Here is a 23307-nt window from a genome sequence, read left to right as displayed (position 1 = left end):
ACAATGCCAACACTTCTTTTGAAACTACATGTCCCAATGATTTCCCTTACAGGACCCCAAAGATGCATTTCTTTGGGTTCAATGAAATGCCAAATTCCAAACACTTTTGGAAAACTAGCTTGAGATAATCAAAATAATCGTCTTCATGTTTTGAAAAAATTCATTAATTCATCCAAGTAGATGAGTATAATTTTATTGATCAACTCCTTAAAAGCCAGATCCATAGCCCTTTGAAAAGTGGCACCTGCGTTCGACAATCCAAATGACATTTTCTAGTAAGCAAATGTTCCCCATTTGGTTGTGAAAGTGGTCTTATGTTGGTCTTCTGGCTTTACCAACATTTGGTTATAACCAAAGAATCCATCTAACATCAAAAACATCTCAGGCCCAACCAAGGTTCTTAATAACTATTCCATTGGTGGAAAAGAGTAATGGTCTTTTAGAGAAGCTTGGTTCAAGTCACAAAAGTCCACAGAGAGCTAGATATCCCCATTCTTTTTTCAGACTAGTACCAAATTTGATACCCATATACTATGCTTGATGGGGTAGACAATCTTGGACTCTATTAATTTCCTCAACTCTTGTGCCATAAGATTCTCAATCTTTGGATTGACAAGTCGCTGCTTTTGTTAGACCGGCTTGGCCCCATAGGCAAACTAGATGGTGTTTTAGATGATGCTAGAGTTGTAACCCTTCAAAGCTTTATATGATCAAGCTATCATGCCCATGTATTCATCACAATATCAAGCCAACCTTTCTCATTCTTCTAGGGAAACTCCCTTTCCAACCTTAAGTGTTCTCCCCTTTGCTACTGACATTTCAATGTAGTCACCCTTATTGGCTGTGAATTTTTGTTTGTCACTTTTAGCATCATTATGATCAAATAAATTCTCCAGGGTGATCAATCCATTTGGGAGCTTATTGGATTTCAATTGAATGATTTGATCCACATAAACCTCCTTTACTTTAGATTGCATTTGATCAAAAAAATCTCTAGAGTTTTGAATGAACAAAGCAATTTGTTTATCACTCTCAAAAACTTGCCAGTGGGTGTCATTGTCTGAAATAGATGGTTGAATGACCACGTGGACTGCCTCAGGGTTGGTAAGAAAATTTGTAGCAGAGTTGAATTGTGATCCAATCATGGCCATCCAATCAGTGGCTCCATTTGCCTTTCCAGGAATCTCTTGGATGTTGAAAGCATCAAAGCTTTCGATCAAATCCCATGTCCTATGGTGATAGGACTTCATGCAATTTTTTAATCTAATTTCAAGTTGTAATAAATGCACAACCTTAAGGTCTTCTAGATACACTATTTTTTATCATTTCATTCACTGGATTATCAAACCTCCATAAATATTCTAATTATCAATTGTGTAACTAGTATCCACCATCTACAACCATCCTTGACCAGTTACAGATCTTCACAAGGGGGTTCTAAAGATCTGCATGATAAACTGCCCCCTAAGGCAAAAATGCCCTATTTACCGAATGAGGTTCCATCACCGGATTCAGGTGTGGAGCCACTGCACATTTGAATCTTCCTTTTTTACCCACATCTTCTTGTGCTAATCTCTGATCTCTTCCACTTTAGCTTTTCCTTTTTCATCTGATTTGTTCTTATTCATCGATGCATTCTTGCTTCTACAATATCTTGCAATATGAATAGGTTTGTTAAATGCATGAAAAACAACATTCCTTTGCATAGGCTTGAATTTCATTTGATTGGGTTTCATCCTACATATGTTCTAAAAATTATTTATCACTTTTTTGCACATGTTTGACATATGACCAAAGTTGTTGCATAAGAAACATTGACTGGTAAATGTAGGACCATTGTTCATCACTTTATTCATTATTCCATTATTCATTCTACTTCTACATTGACTTTCCATATGAAAACAATTACCACAAAGAAAACATTTACCATTGAATTTAGAGGCATTAGGCTGTCTTATCAGAGGTTTCTTAGTCTTCTACTGATTGGCCTGACCAGAACCAGAGGACTCTCCTTTCTAAAATACAAGTCCTCGCATGTCTTTTCCATGTCTCTATCTTTCCAGCATCTCATCCAACTCGGATAAACTATCTTTGAATTTTTCTTTGTACTCATTAGTAGTAGTCACCTCATCTCTCAAAATTATGATCTTCCTTTCAAGTTCTTGTCCATCATTCTTTATTTACACCAATTCAAGCTTCAACTGATCACTCTCATATGTCAAATCTGAAACATTCATCAGATCTTTCTTTCAATGATTGAGTCAAACTTTCTTCATTCTTCTTTTGGTCTTCAATCTCCTTTGTGAAATTCATTATAATAGCTTGCATCTCATTCTTCAAAACTGCATTCTTCCTGGCCAACTTCTCACATTCATTGGTCTTATCTTGTAGGATTTGATTGTCAACACTTTGTTCTTATTTCTCCTTTAGCTTATTCATTAGCTCCTTTCTCTTTTCTCTAGAAGTGTTCAATTGATCTTTTAGTGTCTCAATGAATTCTTCAGTTGCATTCAAATTTCTTTTCAAACTACTCTTTTCATTCATCACTTCATCAAGATATTCAAGTACCACAATAAGTTGTTTATGGAAACTAGAGTTCATTGATTCAATCTTTTGGATCTTCCTCAAGTTGTTAGGCTTCTTTGGAGGAAATAGGCTCTGATACCAATTGTTGGAATCAATCAACACTAAGAGGGGGAGAGTGAATCAGTGTTCTATAATTCACAAATTTATTAAGCTGACTCTTTAACCATTAGATGCAAATAACTGAAAGTAAGGTGCAAAAAAATAAACCAATTAAACATGCAACCATAACAACAAGATTTTTATGTGGAAACACAAAAGGGAATAACCACAGTTGGATTTGAACTCACAATATTATTATATTATGACCAGTAGTAAAACAATAGTATAAAAGTGGAATGCAATTGCATTCAGGCACACTGCCTAGAGCTCATTGCTCAATTACAATACATGGTTGTAACCCTAGATGACTCTATGTCCTACAAATGAGATATAAAAGAGAATAAAATATCTAAACTAGAGAATAGCATCTACAAATACCAGGAATCAGTTCCAATTAGCCTCAAGAATGATCTATTCTCACTGTTCTAGAAAATTGCTATGTTCTACTCTGCTCCCAAATACTAGATCATTAACACTCATGATGCACACATGAAATTGTGATTAATCTCTTCCAACACAGTCTTGCACACATAAAATCACCAAAAAAGATCATCCAAATCAATCTTATATATCCATACCACTAAAATAGATCTCCAGCTAGTTATCTTCTCAAAACAGTAAAATGTGAAACGTGTAGGCTCATGTCGGCTCAATCCTTCTACAAATCCTTATTCTAGACCTAGGGCATATGATCACAAGCTTCCCATAAGTCTTCTCAATCACCTCAAACTCATCAACCTCCACCAAAATCACCTCAAGGAACTTGGAGCACATGCCATACCATCAAACAAGAGAATAACCCTATTCTTCCTTCAATATTGGATACCAGACCAAGAAAATTGCACTAGAATCAACATTGAAGGCTAGAATTGCATGAAAATCATCCTCACACATCCAATTAACTATTCCAATCATTGCAACCAAAACTGCACCACTAGAAATGAATAATTCTCACTGGATCTATACATTGAGTTCCACCAACCAGACTTATGCTTCATGAATAACTAAACTTACTCAAGACTTTTGGTAATCCCAATTTCCATATACCAGATAGGATTACTAGGCTAAGTTTCAATCAATGAAAACTTCTAAGTAATCTCCATGCATCTAACATCATCAATGTTCACTAGAACATCACTAGAACAATGTCTTTTGCTAACAAGAGAGGTACAAGGCTAGACTGGTGGTCAAGTGCTACTCCTTGACAGAGGGAGTTGATTTTGATGAAATATTCACTCTTGTTGCTAAGATAACTTCTATTAGATTCCTATTATCTATTGTTGTTTCTTGTGATTTAGAGTTGGAGGAAATGGATGTTAAGAATGCTTTCTTGTATGGGGATCTTAAAGAATAAATTTATATGTGACAACCTAATTGTTTTAATGAGAAAGGAAAAGAAAACTTGGTTTCTAGGTTAAAATGGTCATTATATTGTTTGAAACTGTCACACAGGATATGGTACCAAAAGTTTGATGCCTTTCTATTAAACTTGGGTTATGTTAGAAGAAAAAAGGATCACTGTGTTTATATCAAGATTATTGATGATTAGTTACTAATTATTATCTTGTATATTGATGACATATTGTTTATTGGTAATAGTACAATGATGATTAGAGAGATCAAAACATAGATTTTTGGCACATTTGATATGAAGGATTTGGAGGCTACTAGATATATTCTTGGGATGGAAATTAGAAGCGATTGGGTTCATAATTTTTTTTTCTTAAGTTAGAGTAAGTATATTGAAATCATTTTGCAGAGATTTAAAATGTAGGACTATAAGCTAGTAAGTATTACATTTCTAGTTGGTACTAAGTTGAGTTTAGACATGTATTTAAATTATGATGATGATATTGAAGAGATTTATAATGTTCCTTATGTTTGTTTTGTTGGTAGTTTAATGTATGCAATGGTTTTTAATAGACTAGATATAGACCAAGTAGTGGGAGTTCTAACCAAGTTTATGTCTAACCTAAGTAAAGAGCATTAGAGTTTTGTTAAAAGGGTATTAGGATACTTGCAAGGTACTTCTAATTACTGGTTGGTTTATGATGGTACTAATGATGTGGATATTTTATTGGGCATATAGTGTTTTGTTGATGCAAATTGGGTAGGTGATTTGGATAGTCAAAGGTCCACTAGTAGCTATGTATTTCCTTTGTTTGGAGTAGTGAGTTGGATGAGTAAAGGTGGTGCAAGGCACCTAGCCCTCCAAGAATGAAATCTTTGTTTTCTTTCTACTTTGTGTGTTATAAGTGTGATGTTATAATGGACCAACCATTGAGGACTCAGTAGAGCCATGGTTGAGTTGTTCAAGTTTTGGTTTGAGTCAATTGTGCTCAGGATGCTGATAGCTTGAGAAGTGAGATGCTTAGGTAGTTCACAGATAACATACTCCAGATGAATATATTCATGTATTAGGGGTCAATTGAGTTGTGTTTAGTTGTTCTAGGGTGTATGAGGACCTTCAAGAGTCTTAGAATGCATTAGAATGCAAAATTGCATCCTAGACCAAAAGTTGTCAAAAAGTTGTTGAGCAACATTTTACAATTTCTTGCAAAAGTTGCATTTTTGGTTATAGGCATTAGGAAGTTGGTTGAGCCAACTAAAACAAGTGGATATAAGCCAAATTTCACTTCATTGTATGGGTTGGAGGATTGGAAGTGCAAGAGAAAGATTTTGGTTTGTGAAGCAACCTTGTTTCCACCGGTTTTTGACAGTTTTTGTCTTGTTTTCCTTCTTTGTATGGTCTAGTATGGACTAGATGGTGTAAAATAATTGAATCTTTGAATTTTCATTGTATTTTATTTCATTAAGGTTGATTTGCAATTTTGACTATTCCAGGTTGTAGAGATTTCTTCCATTCTTTGCAACTAGGAGCAAAACCCTTGTAAGTAGGGTTTAAGAGCAAGAAATGGCTCTAACCTAGGCATTCTTTGATGGAACCTATTGAAATCACTAAGAATGATAGGTTAGGGTCTATACATAGCTTAGGAATAGGGTGTGTGGTGTTGTAGGTCTAGGAGGAGGAGAAACAATGAAGCCCTAGGCTCATCGCTAGGAGTAGGTGAGTTAAGACAACAAGAAAAGTGTGATTTGTAAGCATATGGTGATTGGTGTAGGACCAAGTGGAAGATGAATGGAAATCCATTTGAGTGCCCTAAAATTTTCCCAAATTTTTTGGAGTAGGATATTTGACTGGTGTGGAGTTTTAGACCCATCTTACCAAGTCACCGGCTAGGCCTAAAACCCTTCAAAATGGTGTAGCATTGGAAACCCCACATGTATGGATAATCCAGATGCACTTTTCTAGTATTCTCTATAACTTTGAAAAGGGTACTCAAATCCATGATTTATTCCTAGTCTTGTTTGGGACTTTTGCAAATTAAGACCGTAAAACCACCTAGGGAAAGCTAATGCAATTAGGCCTATTTAGGTGCCAGTAGAGACCTAGAAGGATTAGGAAGCCAAGGCGATGCATTTGGTGATCCTTAAACCTAAAAACACATTGAAGACACCTTGTAGATGCATTAAGAAACCATAGGAAGTTTTTGTGTATTAAGATCCTTGCGGGAGTGGTTGGAGGCCAGGAGAGGAGTGTGTGAGTAACTAGGGTGGAAACCTCAAGTGGTAGAGTTGATTGTCCAGAAACCATTGGCTATACCTAGGAGGCAAGTAAAGAAGGTTCAAACCTTGGAGGTCTCATTATCATAACCCTTGTCAAGTGTCGTAGGAACGACTTGAGTAATTGAAGGGTTGAGTAGGAAAAGTCACTCAAGAAGGTGAACAAACAAAGCTCTAAGGAATTAAGTTATCAATGGAGGGAATAATGCAGCTAGCAAGAAAGTTGAATTTTACGAATGGAGGGAACAATGCAGATGGTTCGTCTGGTTCTGCTGCCTCTGTAACACAAGGACCCATAGTTGATGATGAGGATGGGAGTCTGGATGGGGACCCACGGCATCAGGACCCTCCTCCTAATCATGATATCTTGAAAGATTCTTCCAAATTGGGTCCCGAGGGTGTGAAAGCTGATTTGGAAAAGGTGACTAAGGTGAAGGCTCTCAAACCATGGAATCACCTTTTTGCAAACAAACCCACTGGTAAATCATCCTTCCCCTCTGTGGAATACATTTCTGACAAAAAAACCAATAAGCTTGCTATTGCAATTCTTGATATGGTCATTGATCATAGTATTTCTTTAATGGCCTTTTCTTTAGTGGGAAATTTTGTTGGGCCACGACCCAATATTGAGGATGTTAGATCCTTTGTTAAGAGGAAATGGAGGCTCAAACGTCAGGTTGATGTTTCCACCTTGTCAAGGGGGTTTTTTGTCTTCTCTTTCTCCTGTGGGGAAGATCTAGAAATGGTCTTGAGTGGTGGACCATGGATGTTTGGTAGATCTTCATTATCCCTAAGGAAATGATCCCCAAATATGGAACTCAATGACTCCTTTGAATCTGCCTCGGTCTGGGTTAGGCTACCTGACTTGTTGCTTGAATTCTGGGTGGAGGATATTTTTTTAGGTATTGCTAACTTGTTTGGGGAGCTTGTTGCGATAGATCCTATGACAACAGCTCATAAGAGACTGGTTTATGCGAGAATGTGTGTCAATATCTCTCAGAATATGGATCATCCCAGTTCTATTTATTTAAGATCCAAACTTGGGGAATGGGAACAGACTATAGAGTTTGAGTCCCTCCCCTTTGTGTTCTTTTCCTGTAATAAAGTTGGACACTAGGCTAAGGCTTTCCCTAGTAACCCCAAAAAACCTCTAAAGACTAATGATATTCACAAACCAGTATGGAGAGAGAAGATTATCATGAAGGAGGACAGTAGAGTGGAAGAAGGTAGTGGAAGTCCTAGAAACCCTAAAGACTTAATAGAAGCTGATAAGAAAGCTAGTCCTATTAAGGTGTCTCTTTTGGAGGAAAATAAAAAGGTTGAAAATAATGGATTTGAGATCAAAATAGTTAATGGTTTTGAAGCTTTACAGACTCAGGAGGAAGAGAATGTAGTTATAGAAGAGATCCTTGAAGAAGGTGAGATTGATGATATGAACAAATTCCAATATGAGGACATTCAAGCTTCAGAAATCTAAAGTAATAAAGTTTGCCTACATGATTTTGAAAGACCTGAAGTTACTTTTGAAGGGAAGAATGAGTTTGGATTGCCTCAAGGTACATTAAACTCTTTATTTCAAAAGGCTAGAGTTGAAATGCCCACATTATCCTAGAAAGGAGGAGAACTATGGAGTAATATGCAAGCTAAACACAAAAAGGAACATGAGGAAGAGAGTATAAGGGTTGGAAAAAGAAAAATAAGAAGACAGGATGGTCTAATGGGGTCAAAACTAGAACCAAATCTACGGAAGATATTGGTCTTTCTAAATCTTCGCAGGGTCATAAACCCATGAAATAGCATAGGGACCAAGAGAGTAAACAAAACATAGCTAATGGAAGGCAGTGAACTATTTAGGATTCCTGTCATCAGGTTTCCAAATGAAGGCAATCTCTTGGAACATTCGAGGCCTAAATGGTCTCAACAAATAGGATATATTATAGAATCTTATTAGAGACCATAAGCCGGATATCATCCTAGTCTAGGAAACCAAAATGAGTAAGGAAAAAGTTGATAATTTAAATTTCTTCAAACATGGTGGAGTCTATGGTAGTAGCTCGAATGGAGCCTTAGGTAGGGTGGCTATATTCTGGAACAAGAAAACTATTTTAGGAGATATCATTGATGAAGATGGTAATATTATATCAATGAAATTTAAAAGTATCACTGAAAGAAAGGAATGGGCAGTTACTAACATTTATGCCCCAAATTCCAAAGTTGCTAGGAGTAAATTCTGGGATAAAATCCAGTTGAAAATAAGTTTTTTTTCCCAAGATAGCTAGTTGTTGATGGGAGATTTCAACAATCCTTTACAAGGAACTGACAAATTTGGAGGGACTCAAGCCTAGTTGGATAGCAAAACTGATTTGATGGACTTCATCAATGCAAATGCCTTGATTGATACTAATCTTACTAGAGCCTCTTACACTTGGTCTAACCGAAGGGATAGAGATAACCTCATTTAGTTAAGGCTTGATAGATCCCTTATCACTCATGATTGGATCCTTTCTCATAGATGTTCTTTGTTAGTTATCAATAGAATTGGCTTGGACCATTATCCCATTTCTTTTGTTGCTGAGTCTATTAAGAGTAAAAAGTGTTTTCCTTTCCGGTTTGAGAAGATGTGGATATCTCATCCTTCTTTGGAAAAATCCATTGCCAACTAGTGGAATATTGATTTGTATGGATCTGCTATGTACAAAGTTGCTAAAAAACTTAGAAATATCAAAGATAACATTAAGATCTGGAATAAGATGGTTTCTGGTGATATTTTTGTTTCAAAAAAAATGTTGAAGGAGGAATTAGAACAGATTCAAAACTCAATATAGAAAGATGGCTATAATAAGTATCCTAAGGCTAAGGAAGATGAAATTTTAGTCAAACTTCACAACATTATTTCTAGGGAGGAAAATTTCTGGAGATAGAGATCCAGGGCTATCTGGTTGGAAGCTGGGGATAAGAACACAAAATTTTTTCACATGACCTCCATGAAACATAAAGATGCTAATAGAATATCATGACTAATTGTTGAGGAAAAAATTCTTCTTAAAGATGATGACATTGGGGATGAAGTTGTTAGCTTCTTCTCTCAGCTCCTTACAGGTAGTAGGGAGATTGACATTGCTAAGCAACAGGACCTAGTTGATAACATTCCCAAGATTATTGAACCTCACCAGAATAAGACTCTTTCTGCTATCCCTTCTACTGAAGAAATTAAAAAAGCTATTTTTTCTTTTCAAGGGGATAAGGCTCTGGGACCGGATGGTTTTCCCATGTTCTTCTTCTAGGAATATTGGCATATTGTGGGGAAAGATACGGTCAATGTTGTTAAAGAATTTTTTGGAGCCAGAAGTATCCTTAAGGAAATCAATTCAAATTTCATTGCCCTAGTCCCTAAGGTGGCTAAGGCGGATTCCATGGGAAAATTCAAGCCTATAAGTCTTTGTAACTCCTTTTATAAGATTATCTCTAAAGTTATGACTTCTGAACTTTTGGCTATTCTCCCCTTCATCATCTCAGAGGAGCAAAAAGGATTTGTCCCTGGTAGGCAGATTCTGGACTCTATTATTCTTGTGCATGAGAATATTCATTCTCTTAATGCTGCTAATAGAGAAGGTTTCTTGATAAAATTGGATTTGGCTAAAGCTTATGATAGAGTGGAATGGCAGGTTCTTCTCAAAATTATGGAGGCCTTTGGTTTTGATGATAAGACAATTAAAATTGTTAGAGAACTGATCTCCACCCCAAATTTCTCTATTCTTATCAATGGATCTTCTTCTAGATTTTTTGAATCTTCTAGGCGACTCAAGAAAGGAGATCCTATCTCTCCTATTCTTTTCACCATCTTGGCGGAGAGTATGAGCAGACTGATTCAAAAAATGAAAGCTAATAAAACCATCAAAGGTCTTCAACCTTCCTCTGCTAATGTATCTTTCACTCATCAATAGTTAGTTGATGACACTATCTTGATGGGATACTCCTCTATTGGGGAGGATGTTGCCTTCAAAGGTGATCTTAGTTCTTATTCTTTGGGGACAGGTCAGCAAGTCAATTGGGAGAAGTCAGCAATCTACTTCATGAATACCCCTATTTTAAGGCAGCAGAGAATTGCTAAGATTATTGGGTGCAAGGTGGAATTGCTTCCCTCCACTTATATAGGTCTTCCTTTGGGTTTGATCCCCCCAAACTTCTTCTGGAACTTTTTAATTGATAAAATCAACAAGAAACTAGCTGGCTGGAAAGGATCTATGTTATCTCAAGTAGGAAAGCTACAACTTCTTCAAGCTACCTTCAGAACCATCCAGTCTATGCTCTTAGTCTGTTTGGTATTACGGCTAAATTTGTTGAAGGTATAGAAAGAATTTAGAAAATATTTCTTTGGTCAGGGGTTGAAGAGAAAAAAGGATTTCCTTGGTTGCCTAGGATAAAGTGTGTAAGCCGAAATGTAAGGGGGGTTTAGGTATTAAAGCTCTTAAAAATTTCAATAAAGATCTCTTGCTAAACAGATATGGAGGGCTTATGGCATTAAGAAAGATTGGAATCAGGTGTGGTTTGATAAATATATTCATGACCAACCCCTTCATTCTCTTGTCTACTCTGAAGACATCCCTGTTGGGTCTTTCATATGGAATAGTATAACCAAATCCATAAAAGTTGCTAAAGCTAGAGCTGGATGGGTCCTTGGCAAAGGTGACAAAATCAAGTTCTAAGAGGATGCCTGGATTAAAGATGAACCTATATTTAACCAAGACTATATTAAATTCATTGATGAATGCAAAAGAAGGTGTGGGCCTTTGCTTTGTAATTACTAGATGAAGAATAAATGGGTGAGGCTTGATGCTATTTATGTTGGGTTTTCGGGGCTTCAGTAGGATATGATGTCCTTTTCTGTTAATAAAGATTTTGATGATGTGTTTCTTTGGAAGAGTAATCCTAGGGGTAACTTCACTGTTTCTTTTGCTTACAATCATACTTTCACTCAGATTAGCAACCCTATATGGACTAAAATCTGGAATAGAGTTCTTATTCCTAAAGTTAACATATTTTTTTGGCTTGTAGTTCATAACATGATTTTGACTATTGACAACTTGACCCGTAGAGGATTCATGCTTCCTAACAGATGTGAGGTATGTCAGAAGGAGGAAGAATTAGTGGATCATTTGTTCATCCATTGCTCCTTCACTTGGGAAATCTGGAGTAAATTTTGGGAGAAATGAAAAGTCGATTGGGTTATGCATAATACTCTCAAGGAAGTTGTCTGGCAATGGATCTTTCCCACCAAATACCCTCTCATCAAGATTATCTAGTCCTTGATCCTTCCCATGACTTGTTGGTATATCTGGAAGGAGAGAAACAATAGCATTTTTAGGGAGGCTAAGTGAATGTCTCAGGTGGTTTTTGAAAAAATTTGCGGGGCAATAAAAGAAAACATTAATATTCCTCATAGAAATAACAAGCAATGGATTTACTAATATGAATGACACTGAGAAGGGTATCCTTACAGATTGGAATTTGATTAACAAGGTGTGTAAATATAACAATAAGATTAGGAGAGAAAATTTCATCTGGAGATTTCCATGTTATGATTGGGTCAAGTTGAATTTTGATGGGGCTACCAAAGGCAATCCTGGGAAGTCTGGAGGGGTTTAGTTATCAGAAACTCTCACGGTGTTTGTATTGTTGCTATTGCTTCCCCCTTTGGAATTCAAAACAATCACTTTGCTGAAGCTCAAGCCATGTTGAAATGTCTCTAGCTTGCTCAGGGTTTTAAATTTTAAAAAATATTGCTGGAAGGGGATTCCCTCAATATTATTCAAGCTATTAAAGGTTTTAACTCCCCCTCTTGGAATATATTCAACATTATTGAAAATTCCAAAAAGTTATTAAAAGATTATGACAGTGTCTTCATCTCCCATACGCTTAGGGAAGGTAATAAGGTTGATGACCTTCTAGCTAATGAGGGGGTTTATTTAGAGGACACTAAATATAGCGGAGAAGCCAATTGCAAAAAAGATGTCACGGTGCAATTATTATATGATCATGTCAATGGCTCAAGTTAATTTTATCATTACCCCTTTTGGTTTGGATACCAAATGTAGAGATTGGGGTTATCTGAAGTGTCAGTTAATGATTTTGTTAAGGCATCGTTATTATGATCAAATGTGTAATGGGGATAATCATAATAAGTGCTGGAGTATCGTGGCCATCATTAAATACTCCTTCAAAATCAAGGAAAGAACCCTATTTTTTGAACTCAACATTTTGTTCAAGAGCTCATGTTTAAGTTTTGGTCTTCAGTTTGTGAGCATTTTGTGCACTACTGAAAAAATTGACCTGCATTTCAACATGGGAGGTAACCTTAACCGGAAAAGCGAGTGGAAATTTTGGAGGAGGCTCCATCGTTATGGTTTCATAGACTACATGGAGAAGTTGCATGGCAGAAAAAAGTTGGTTTCATGTGGCTTTGCTAAGGGATGGAACAACAACAAGGTCACTCTATTTGGTGAGACCTGGAAGGTTGATGAAGACCTAGTGGCGGAAGTGACAGGATTATAGAAGGAAGGCACCAAGTTCTATAGAGACCAAAAGTTTGCAGCTGAAGCTATTAAAAATTTCCCTAAAACTAATGATGAGAGGGTGTTGCTCGTCAAGAAAGACAATGTTTCATACTACATCCCCTATCAGGTAAAGTCCTTCTAGTAGAAAATGCTAAGGGTTTTTATGGAATTCCTAACTATTGATGGTAGATTCATGAAGGTTTATAACTATCATTTTGCTACTCTTAACCACTTCCACCATGGGATTAAGATCTCTTTGCCTTTCTATTTAGCTTCCTCCCTGAATGATAGTTTGGCTTACCATGCCAAAAATCCCAATTCCTATCCCATAGCTCATCAAGGGCTCATTCTGCTTATTTATGAACACTTGAAGAAAAAAGTTAGGGTTAGTAAGGATGACCATCTGGTGGCAAATGTACATATTATAGATAGTCACGTTGATTCTGAGTCTGATGATGATTTGTCAAATGCTCCTCTCCATAAAAAAGGAAGAGTTGATGATGCTGATAAAGAGGACATAGATGATGAAGCTAGTATAGAGGAGGAACTGAGGAAGGAGGCTGATTATGAAGCGAAGAGTGAGAATAAAGGGGAAGCTGGAGAAGAGGAGGAGATGAAGAGAAAAGTCTCTATTGAAAAGCCAACCTCAAACCCTAAGGCTTCAGATAGTAGGAATGTTGCCTAGAATTCCATGGAGGAAGCTAACCCTATTTCTGTGAGCTTTGAGCGGGGAAGGGAAACGACATACTCCATTTTAAATACCACCAGAACAACATGCTAGAATCTTTCAACTTCTAGAAATAGGTAATTGATAATATTACCAGTATTCAGAGTAAACAAAGGGATTTGGAGTATAAGATTTAGGTTTTGATTAAGGATACTAATACTAAGAAAAAGGATGCAGAGGTGGATAACAGTGAGGCAGAGGATGAAATTGAAATGTAGGATTGGTCAAAAAAAGACTTGATAAAGGGAGACTTCAAATACCTGGAAGATGTTATCAGAACTGTTAAAGATAAAGCTGAGGTCAAAAATGAAGCCATCATCAATCGGGTTGCTAAAACTAAGAAGGCTTTGAATAATTTCATGAATCACAATCTTGAGGTCCTAAGGGTTTCATATCAAAATATGAATGCCTTGGTGGATTGTCTGGAGAGGAACCAACAGAACAAAGAAATGGTGATCGTTGATGACATGTCGACCTCCAGCTCTGCTCCCCAAACTTCTAGGTGCAGAACAAGGTAGATGACCTATGATGTGGAGATAAAGTCTAAAGACATTCATCTGAAGTAGGAGAATAAAGACCTTAGAGAAGCCACTAGAGCTATGATGATGTTGGTCAAGGATGCAGAAGAGTCCATAAAAGTTTTTATTTGAAATGTAATCTGGTCTTTGTTAGCTAGTCTCTCGTTGGCTCTGTGCTATCCTTTTTCCTTGCTGCTATGTTTTATGTTGGTCTTTTGCAACTTTTCTATCTTTGTCCTATTTTCTCTTGGTTCTTTCATGCCTATATTTTCAAATTGTAAGCTAGTTTCGGGTCCCTTAAAACTTGATTTTCCTTAATAGAAAAACAAAGCTCCAAGACTCTTTGTATCGGAGTGGTATCAGAGCCATTCTTTGAAAGATTTGGTGTATGTCAGATTGTGAAGAATAAGAAGAAAGTTCAATGCCTCCAAAGGCAATGAATCTAGAAGCCATCTGATAGATAGTCGTAGAGATGATAGAAGGATGCAGAAGGAAGTAGAGGAACCAAAGAGGTTAAGAAGGAGAAGGGAAAGGTTAAGACAGAATAGGGTGATGAGACTGATGAAGAAGTGGAAGATGGAGAGGAACCAACAAAAATATCTATGCCTCAAGACCAAAAGTTATTCTTAGATGTAGTCAAATCCATTTCTAAAGATAAATTGGATGGACAAACCACATATGGAGGAAACCTTAATGGAGAAGAGTTGCTAGATTGGATAGAAGCTCTCAATAACCACTTTGATTACAAAGAGGTAGCAGAAGAGAAAAGAGTAAATGTGGCCAAGTCAAGATTGAGAGGATCAACATTGGTTTGGTGGAATATGAAGCAAGAAGAAAAGATACAAGAAGGCAAAAAGAGGATAACTTCATGGGAGTGTATGAAGATCAGACTTAAGGAATAATTCCTTCTTGGAGATTATGAAGTTCAAATCCATAAGAGATTGCAAAATATGAAAAAAGGGAGTTAGATATCAATACATATCCAAAGGGGTTCCAAAAACTCAATTTGAGGGCTAGGAAGCATGAGAATGAGGTGGAGAAGTTGGCTAGGTATATTAATGGCCTTAGACATAATATATAAGATGAGATAAGTATCCTCACACCAGACAATGTCCATAAGTTTTTTCAATTGGCCCTATGGGCAAAAGAGAAGATCAAAAGGAGGAGTGAAAAAAATCAAAAAACATAGGGGAGGTAAGAATTTAAGAGGTAGAGGAAACTTTGGTAGAGGGCAGAAATAACAAAGAAGTGAAGAGCAGCAAGGCCAAGAAGGCAATGGAGACTCTCAAAGAGGAGCATTTAAAGGATCCTATAGAGGAAGGAGCAATTTTAGGGGTAGGGTTGGAAACTTGGGAAGAGGAAATACAGTCTTCACCAGTAGTTGTTATCATTGCAATCAAGTTGGACATACCATGACTAAGTGCCTAGGGAAAGCCTCAAGATCCACAAGCTCATACATGGGGGAAAGAAGAACTCAATTGTTGCAAGAGGAGGGACACTTAGAGTGTAACTTCTTGAATCACCAAGGTAGGGCTAGTGATAGATGGAGAAAACTTGATGATGAGGAGAAAAATGATTAAGATACCCCAAGCTCAAGAGCCACCACAAAGGAAAATCTTGTTTAGGACCACTTGTAGGTCACATGGGAAGATTTTGTAAAGTGATTGTAGATTCAAGTTCCACTGAGAATATTGTCTCAGTTGAAATGGTGGACAAACTCAAATTGAAAAGATTGCCTCACCTCACTCCCTACAAGGTATCATGGCTCAACTAGGGTCAAGATGTATTGGTTGATGAACAAGCATGGGTGGATTTTGAAATTGGTGAGTACAAGGATAGATTATTATGTGACATATTGCCTATGGATGCTTATCATTTATTGTTGGGCCATCCATGGCAATATGATGTGAGAGCTACTCATGACGGGGAGAAGAACAACTATCTTATTGCCAAGAATGGGAAGAAGTATCAAATGGATCTACTACCTATACCAAAGGAAGAAAAACAAATAGGCTCAATTGTGATGTTGATGAGAGGAAAAGAGTTTCTGAAAGTTTTGAAACAAGAAGGACATCAAGGCCATGCTATAGTGTTGAAATCTAGAGATGAAGATAAGGTACATCTAATGAGTGAAGTGCCTTAGGAGGTGTAAGGTCTACTCAAAAAATATGTAGGAGTGATAGGGGATAACATACCTGATTCTTTGCCTCCAATGAGTGATGTAAATAATCAAATAGACTTAATACCAGGGGCCAATCTGCCAAACAAAGTTGCCTACAAAATGACACCTAGTCAAAATGAGGAGATCACCAAACAAGTGCAAGAACTCTTAGACAAAGGGTTTATCAAGAAGAGTTTGAGTCCATGTGTTGTTCCTACTATGTTAGTACCCAAAAAGGGAGGCAAATGGAGAATGTGCATGGACTCCAGAGTAATAAACAAGATTACCATAAGGTACCGGTTTCCCATGCCAAGGATTCAAGACCTATTAGAAAATCTAGGAGGTGCAAGCTAATTCACAAAGGTGGACTTGAAGTTTGGTTATCATCAGATCAGAATGAAAATTGGATATGAATGGAAGACATCCTTTAGAACCAATGTACGCCTATATGAGTGGTTGGTGATACCATTTGGCCTCACCAATGCACCTAGGACCCTCCAAAGACTCATGAATGAAGTCTTAGTTGAGTTTATTGGTAGATTTGTAATTGTGTATCTTGATGACATTTTGATCTACATCAGGTTCAAGGAGGAACACCTCAAGTATTTGGAGATGGTTTTGAAGAAGTTGAAGGAGGCTCAACTCAATATTAACCTTGAAAAATGTGAGTTTTTGAATATAGAGCTTGTATACCTTGGTTTTGTTATTTCTCATGGATGTTTAAAAATGGATCCAAGTAAGGTAGAAGCAATACTTAATTGGCCTATCCCTAGGGGTTTTGTTATTTCTCATGGATGTTTTAGAAGCTTTCATGGAATGACATCTTTTTATAGGAAATTTGTGAGAAATTTTATCAATGTTTCTGCTCCTATTCTCAATACCATTAAAGGATGGATTAAATGTCACTTTAAGTGGAAGGAGGAAGCCAATAAGGGTTTTGAAATATTGAAAACCAAGATAGCAGAGATGGCAACCCTTAGATTGCCTGACTTCAATCTGGTGTTTATAGTAGAATATGATGCAAGCCAAAGAACAATAGGGGCAACTTTAAGCCAAGAGGGACATCCTATAGCTTTCTTCTCAAAAAAGTTAAATGAAGCTAAGAAAAGGTACTCCACATATGACTTGGAGATATATGCAATGGTTCAAGCATTGAAAAAATGGCATCACTACTTGCTACTCAAAGAATTTGTGGTCTTTACTGACAACCATGCCCTTAGTTTCCTCAATGGGCAAGACAAGTTGAACGATTAACACTTAAAGTGGGTTGAGTACCTACAATCGTACACATTCACTATCAAACACAAGAAAGGGACAAACAAGAAAGTGGCTAATGCACTAAGTAGGAGAATCATGACTGTGCATGAGATAAAATTGCAAAGTGTGGGTTTGAGTGAGTTAAAATACCTCTACAAGGATGATAAGGATTTTGCAGAGATATATAATGTTTGTACTGATTTCTCTAACACCTCACATGTGTCTTATTCAGAATACATGATACAAGAGGGTTTTCTATTCAAAGGTCATCTTCTTTTCATACCTCAATGTTCTATGAGGCAAAATATTATTCAAGAGAAGTATCAAGGAGGTCTTGGAGGTCATTTTGGAATCGATAAGACTTTGGAGCAAGTTGGTAGGTTTTATTATTGGCCTAAGTTGCAATCAGAAGTGAGAAGGTTTGTAGAGAAATGTACCATCTACCAAAGAGAAAAAGGGACCTCAAGTAATGGAAGTCTATATCAACCCTTGGTCATACCTCAGAGGCCTTGGGAATGTTTTAGCATGGATTTTGTGTTAGGCTTTCCTAGGACACCAAGATGATTTGATAGTGTGTATGTGGTGGTAGATAGGTTCAGAAAAATGGCACATTTCATACCTTGCAAGAGCACCAATGATGCCACCTATATTGTAGGCCTCTTCTTCAAGGAGATAGTCAGAATTCATGGTCTACCAATCAACATTGTTAGTGATAGAGATGTGAAGTTTTGGAGCCACTTTTGGAGGACACTTTGGAGGAAGTTGGGCACCAAGTTATCTTTCTCATCTTCCTATCATCCTCAATTAGATGGTTAGATAGAGTTAGTCAATCAGTCATTGGGTAATTTGCTAAGATGTCTTACAAAATAACATGGGTAGACTTGGGATCTAGGACTTGGACAAGCAGAATATGCATATAATGACTCAGTGAACCAGAGAACACATAAAATTTCTTTTGAGATAGTGTATGGATTCCATCCTAGGGGTATATTAGAGCTCAAAGATCTCAGTTTAATGGTACCTAAGAGCGCACAAGGGGAGAACTTTGCAAAAGGTATTAAAGAGGTGCATGATAAGGTAAGGTAGTCCTTACAAAAAAAATCCAAGTAGTATAAGGTTCAGGTAGATAAAACAAGGAGGACGATACAATTTAAAGTAGGAGACTTAGTGCTAGCATACCTTAGGAAAGAGAGACTTCCAAAAGGATAGTCAATCAAGCTTATGATGAAGAAAATTGGACCTCTCAAGGTGGTGCACAAGTATGGGCAGGATGCATATAAGGTTAAACTTTCTCCTACCTTGGGGATATCTCCTATTTTTAATGTTTGTGATCTCTATCCATACAAGGGAAGGTCACCCATAAATCAAATAGACATTGAATCACCGGTTCATGAAGAATGGATAAAGGATTTGCCACCTAGTCAACCGGTTGAGTTAGAGAGTATCTTGGATACCGAGTAAAAAAGACAAGGAAAAGAGTCTATAAGCACTACCTTATCAAGTGGAAAGGGTTACCTGATTCAGATTCCATGTGGATGTCAGAGGCATATATACTACAACATGGAGTGGAGATTTCAGAACTTATAACTCAAGGGACTTGAGTTGTTTGACCTAGGGGAATATGGTGTAGGGCACCTAGCACTCCAAGAATGAAACATTTTTTTTTCTTTTTATTTTGTGTGTTATAATTGTGATTTAATAATGGACCAACCATTGAGGACTTAGTAGAGCCATGGTTGAGTTGTCCAAGTTTTGGTTTGAGTCAATTGTGCTTAGGATGCTGATAGCCTGAGAAGTGAGATGCTTAGGTAGTTCATAGATAAAGTACTCTAGATGAATATATTCATGTATTAGGGGTCAATGGAGTTGTGTTTAGGTCTTCTAGGGTGTACGAGGACCTTCAAGAGTCTTAGAATGCATTAGAATGCAAAATTGCATCCTAGAGCAAAAGTTGTCAAAAAGTTGTTGAGCAACATTTTGCAATTTCTTGCAAAAGTTGTATTTTTGGTAATAGGGGTTAGGAAGTTGGTTGAACTGAATGAAAAAAGTGGATATAAACCAAATTTCACTTCATTGTATGGGTTAGAGGATTGGAAATGCAAGAGCAAGTTTTTGGTTTGTGAAGTAACCTTGTTTCCACCGGTTTTTGATAGTTTTTGTCTTGTTTTCCTTCTTTGTATGGTCCAGTATGGACTAGATGGTGTAAACTCATTGAATCTTTGAATGTTCATTGTATTTTATTTCATTAAGGTTGATTTTTAGGTTTGACTATTCTAGGTTGTAGATATTTCTTCCATTCTTTGCAACTAGGAGCAAAACCCTTGCAAGTAGGGTTTAAGAGCAAGAAATGGCTCCAACCTAGGCATTCTTTGATGGCACCTATTGAAATAACTAATAATGATAGGTTAGGGTTTGTAAATATCTTAGAATTAGGGTGTGTGGTGTTTTAGGTCAAGGAGGAGGAGAAACAATGAAGCCCTACGCCACCACTGGGAATAGGTAAGTTAGGACAACAAGAAATGTGTGATTTGTGAGCATATGGGGATTGGTGCAGGACCAAGTGGCACATGAATTGAAATCCCTCTAAGTACCCTAAAAGGTTCCCAATTTTTTTGGAGTAGGCAATTTGACTGGTGAAGAGTTTTAGACCCATCTTGCCAAGTCATCTGTCTAGGCCTAAAACCCTTCAAAATGGCACAACATTGGAAACCCCACTTGTACAGATAACCCAGATGCACTTTTCTAGTATTGTTTGTAGCTTCCAAAAGGGTACTCAAATCCATGATTTACTCCTAGGCTTGTTTGGGAATTTTTAAAATTAAGATCCTAAAAACGCCTAGGGGGGGCTAATGCAATTAGGCCTATTTAGGTGCCAGTAGAGACCTAGAAGGATTAGGAAGCCAAAGTGATGGATTTGGTGAACCTTAAACCTCAAAAAACATTGAGGAAACCTTGTAGATGCATTGGGAAACCATAGGAAGTGGTTGTGTGTTAAGATCCTTGCAGGAGTGCTTGGAGCCTGGGAGAGGAGTGTGTGAGAAACTGGGGTGGAAACCTAAAGTCGTGCAGTTGATTGTCCTGAAACCATTTTCTATACCTAGGAGGAAAGCAAAGAAGGTTCAAACCTTGGAAGTCTCATTATCATAACCCTTTTCAAGTGGCATAGGAAGGACTTGAGTAATTGAAGGGTTGAGTAGGACAAGTCACTCAAGAAGGTGAACAAACAAAGCTCCAAGACTCTATGCATTAAAAGGACAACCTATAGCTACATTATGCACCATTTAAGTAGAACACATGGACTTTAAACATGCTTCTAAGGATGAAGTTAGGTTACAAAGACATGGTAGTTGCATTGGTTTTTATTGCAAGATAGTGAGGATTGAATGTGATAGTCAAAGTGCAATATGCTTGGCCAAAATCCTATGTATCATGCTCATACTAAACATGTTGATGTTTAGTATTACTTTGTGTGAGAGATGGTTGAGAGCATGCACATCTTTATTGAAAAATTTGACACTTTGGATAATGTTGCAAATTCTCTCATGAAGCTAGTGACCATGAATAAGTTCTCTTGGTTTAGGAAGGCCATGGGCCTTAATCACTATACCTGATTTGTATTTTGTATGTCTACGGGGTAATTTACAATGTATGATGTCAAGTAGGAGAATGTTAAGATTTAGGTGTCATAAACCATTTAAATTGTAATAATTTATTACTTTCTTAATATATTTTGTAACTTACCCATAAGAGGTTAAACCATTTAACCAACAATAGTGAAAGAGACCATGTAAAGGAGAAGTTACTTTTATCATTTTTCTTTGGGGAAAAGGATAAAATATATAGGTGACACCTTTTGGAAGCTTCTATTTTTAGTTGTTTGGACACTTCTAAGTGGTTGTAAGAGCATCTATGATGGTTATAATATTCATTATTCATATTTATGATGAAATTCTTATGCAGGTGCCCATGTGTGAGAGATGCCTTACAATAGTTGTAGGAGCATCTATAAGAGGATATTTTTTGGGCATTTTTGGCTCATTTCAAGGAGATACATGTGAGATTTTCTAGGTGGTTTTGTAGCCTATTGTTTGGTGAAACCATGGTGGTATTTATCCTCACAAATCTCTATAAATTGGGGCCTTGAGATAGAGTTATTTATTTAGTCTTGTTTAGTTTCCAGGATAATGAAGTGTTGCCATATTTTATAGAGGTCTACAAGAGAAGTGTATTATTGTTGTAATCTTCATTTGATTACTAATATACTTGCTTGTAATTTTGTGGTTTTTTCCTCCTTGTTTCTATTCTGCAACCACTTTGTGAAGGGTTTATCTTTAGTTTTAAATTTGCAATAATATTCATTTAAATTCTATATTTTAAGATTTCTTCACCTTGTTTTATTACTTCTAGGCTCTCTCTCCCCCTGATATATCCCTCTTTCCATCAACCTATCACTTCCTCCCTCCATCTCTATGACTTGATATCTCTCTAAAGTCTCTCCCTCAACCCATTCCTCTCTCTCTCTCTCTCTCTCTCTCTCTCTCTTTCTCTCTCCATCAACCCCTTCCTTACTCCATCCATCTCTCTCACTTTCTCTCTCTCTAGTGTCTCCCTCTCTTTCCATCCCTTCCTCTCTCTCTAGTCTCTCCCTATCTTTCCATCAACCTCTCATTTCTCTCTCTCTCTCTCTCTCAGGACTCTCCCTCTCTCTCTAACTTGATCTCTCTTTGTCTAGAGGTGAGAGACCTAGAGCCTAGGGAGAGAGGAGTGAGGGACCTATTAAGAGAGATAGAGGGGGATAGAGGTAGGTAATTAGATAGGGAGGGATAGGTAGAGAGAGTTATATATGGAGGGAGGGAGAGACATATGGATGAGGAGAGTGAGGGAGAGGGAAGTGAGAGGAAGATAGGAATGAATAGAGATGGGGTAAGGAGGGAATAAAAGGTAGATAAGAAGAGATGGCAGGAGATACCTAAGGAGGGGAGATGTAGAGAGGTGAGGGAGAGAGAGATGTTTGAAAAGAGAGAAACATGGGTAAGGAGATAGGGAGAGAGGTGGAGAGGGAGGCAAAGAACTATTGAGGGAAGAGAATTCAAGCTTGGGGAGAGAGGAGTGAGAGATCTAGATGGAAAGATAGAGGTGAGAGAGATATAAATGGAAAGATAGAGGTGAGAGAGATACATGGGGAGAGAGGTGGGTAATGATATAAGAATGGAGAGATAGAGAGGTAAAGATACAGAGAGACCTAGTGATGGGGAGAAATAGAGGGTGGGAGATAGAAGTAATGGTTGAGATATTTAAGAGAGAGATAGGGGAGAGAAACAATAAGAGAGGTAGAGAGAATAAAAGAGATAGAGGAAGGAAGGGATAGAGGTACCAATAAGGAATGAAGGCGAGGTATAAATGGAGAGAAGGTGGGAGAGAACTAGAGAAATAAAGGTAGTGAGGGGGAGGTGTGTGATGATATAGAAAACATAAAGTGGAGAGTGAAGGGTAGGAAAGAGATGTAAAGAGGTGGCGTTAAAGATCTTAGGGTTGAGAGGAGCTCAAGCAAGATAGAGAGATGTAGAAATGGGATAGAGGAAGATTGATAGAGAGAAAGATATATAGGTTTAGAGTTTGGTGAAGATAAAGATAGTGGCATAGAGAGAGTGATACACGAGTGAGAGAAAGTCGATAGAAGCATGATGATTATTGAAATTTAACTATGTTCAAAAATTTAAATGATCATCTAGAATCATCTAAAACCTAGAATCTATATATTATAACTTTTAGAGATCTAAA

This window comes from Cryptomeria japonica, chromosome 8 (assembly GCF_030272615.1).
Source record: "Cryptomeria japonica chromosome 8, Sugi_1.0, whole genome shotgun sequence".
Lineage (NCBI taxonomy): Eukaryota > Viridiplantae > Streptophyta > Pinopsida > Cupressales > Cupressaceae > Cryptomeria > Cryptomeria japonica.
The sequence above is the reverse complement of the archived record's forward strand: the minus strand, read 5'-3'. Positions refer to the sequence as shown.